This window comes from Glycine soja, chromosome 8, assembly GCF_004193775.1.
Source record: "Glycine soja cultivar W05 chromosome 8, ASM419377v2, whole genome shotgun sequence".
Lineage (NCBI taxonomy): Eukaryota > Viridiplantae > Streptophyta > Magnoliopsida > Fabales > Fabaceae > Glycine > Glycine soja.
In genome coordinates, this window is record NC_041009.1 from 1629786 (window position 1) to 1632680 (window position 2895).

Below are 2895 nucleotides of genomic sequence, written 5' to 3' on the forward strand. Positions count from 1 at the left end.
ACATAACTACATAATTAATTTATTGGGTAACAGATGTTAGTCAACTAAAATACTGTAGTAAGTAGTAAATATTTGACATTATTGTTAGGAGTGTTCGTTCAGTTTAGTTTAATTTTTTATCGAAAATTATTCGAATCCAACTTAAAAAACATAATTGGTTTGGTTTAGTTTAATTTTCATTTAAAATAAATTTCAAATCAAACAAATATTTTATAGTTTAGTTTAGTTATTTTTTGTGTGTTTTTTACTAAAATATTATTTTATTAAAATTTATATACTTTCTTTTCATATTTTAAATAAAATTATATTAAAAAAATTATTAACATAAATCTAAAAAACTTATTAATATGTTAAGTCTTTTGCAACAAAAATTTACAAAATATTATATATTTTAAATCAAAAATATCTTAAAAAAATCTTTTAAAAAGAAAAAATAATATATATGTATGAATTTCGTATACATGATATTACAAAAATATTCTAAAATATCAGTAGTACACGTAACACTAAAGTAATATTAGTGTTAGTATAAATGTTACAATTTAATTCGATTTCAAAAATATAAATCCAACCGAATCAATCAGTCTGAAAAAAAATCATATCAATTTGATTTTTAGTTGTTTTTAATTTTTCTATGATCGATTTGTATTTAAACACTTCTAATTAAGTGTATTTCATTCGGGTAAGAATAAATATAACGCAAGAAAATAGGTAGAATAGAAACTAGTGGGGATTTTTTTTCTTGCCTAGGTAAAGAAAGAAAAATAGGTAAAGAAAAATGAAAAAAAAAAAAATCACATTCAAGAGTTGTCTATCCTTTAATGCAAAGTAAACTAAAAGTGTAAGACAACTATCATAGATATCCATTGAAACCCCCGGTTCCGTAATATCAATAATGCACTGAATTAAATTTGAATTATAATATTACTAGTAATGCACTTTTGTAACTAAAAACTAAAAATAGAAAATCAAAATAGAGAATGTTTTCTTAACGATAAATCTCTTTTACAATTTTTATTCATTTTTAGTTTCTATGGAATTTCAAAAAATTAATTTTAATTCTTCTATTTTTTTTACTCTTTTCATTTTTTTATCCTCAAAATTAATCTTTGAGAGGATAAAAAATGAAAAAAAGGAAGCAAAAATCCAATCTTCCAATAACAAATTTTGAGTATTAAAGATAAAAATGGAGAAATTTGATTAAAAATGTTAGAATGGCTAAAGTTATTCATTTGAAATTTGACCAGAACTAAAAATCAACAAAATTTAGAAGCGAAACTAAAAAAACAAATCTGAAATAGGTGAGAAAACAACTTAAATAACCCTAAAAATTTCTTCCACAACTTCAATTTCTGGAGACAGGCATTTGACTATCACCCCTGGGGTATAAACACAAATAGATCTTGATAAATGATACTAATGGATAGTAATTTACATATTCTGATAAGTGTTGGATGCGCATGAATGAGAGATTGTAGCCAAATCGTCCAACTTCACTTCAATGTATCCGTACGTGACACATGCCTACCATTATATCAAGCTAGATGGAAAGGAAACCACGTCTTTATGGAAGAAGACAGCACCTGATCTTGAAACCTGTTTTATTTACCTCACTGCCGCGACATGCCGACATATAAACATGTTCTGATTCTTCATCATTTTTTTTGCTGTTTCAAAATTTAAGGGAGTTAAGTTTCATGAATTCAATAAGATAAAATAAAGTTCAACCTTTTAAAAGTGTTCGCAGAAATATTTATAAATTACAACTAGTATCGATTAATAAAGTCTTTATATCAACGACAAAAATTTAAATTTATATTTGAGATAAAAATCATACAATCTATAACAACTAGATCAATTTTGTAGACGGGTTTCCATCAGCTTGGACCAGGGTGTTGCATGTTTGAATACTTATCCAATTTTGCTGCTAAACGCTAAGCAAGCTAGCTTGTGCAAGCTTGAGGATGCACTAACGACGGTAGACGAAGTTGTCACCAGTACTGAAGAATTTTTTTTATTTTTTTATAAATAAGATATCAAGTTTGAATCTTCTTAAATGAAAAATATGACTAGAAAATAAGAAATTCACTAAAGATGATTAGTTAGTCAAATTTTTTATAAAAATTAATTATTAATAAAATTAATAAATATTTCATAGATAAATAAGATTATAAAAAATATAGTCTTTCCTGAAATAATTAGCCAAACTAAGAAATTAAATTAGTCATGAAAATAATAAATTTATTTAAAAAAAAACAAATTATGATGAAATGATATTTTTGAAAAAATTCATAAAGAGAAAGTAGAAGATAGTAAAGTACTGGTAATTAACTAGAGAGAAAAGATATAGAGCGTGTGTTGTCTAGATGCAGTTTAGTTTATGCTTTGTGTTTGGGAGGGTAAAGAGTGTGAAAGGAGAAAGGAAGGGTTAAGGATTACGCGGCGTGGCGATACGAGATTGTTGATAAGGCAATAATGGCGGACGCCTTAAGTCAACGTTGGGTGAAACGGTAGCGGCTCGTCTCGTCACTGCTTTCCTTGGACTTGGACCCCACACCAAATCTATCCTATTAATTATGAAACTTTGTCTTTTTTAATGAGCTTTAAGAATTATTTAATATATTTTATTGAATATTTTAATTATTTTAAATAAATATTAAATAATATTATAGTTTAATATAATAATATTTTTAAATATTTTAATATCGATTATTTTTTTATTTATTCAGCTAAATAAATCGATAGCATAATTTTCTGTACAATTATCTTTTCAAATATTCTCGAGTTGATTTTTTTTGTTTATTTATTTAAAGATATAAATTTCTAATAAGTAAGATTTATATTTTCCAAACAAGGCTTATTTTACAAAATATAATTATATTTTTTATAATTCTA

At 24.9% G+C, this 2895-nt stretch overlaps 1 long non-coding RNA gene across 1 annotated transcript; it reads right to left on the bottom strand.

Moving 5' to 3' along the window:
• Positions 1-1314: 1314 nt before the first annotated feature.
• Positions 1315-2064, bottom strand: LOC114421978. The gene is made up of 2 exons (XR_003668595.1): positions 1838-2064; positions 1315-1667 (listed from the first exon to the last, which is right to left on the bottom strand). It is a non-coding gene; the product is annotated as an uncharacterized LOC114421978 (long non-coding RNA).
• Between the last annotated feature and the right edge of the window lie 831 nt (positions 2065-2895).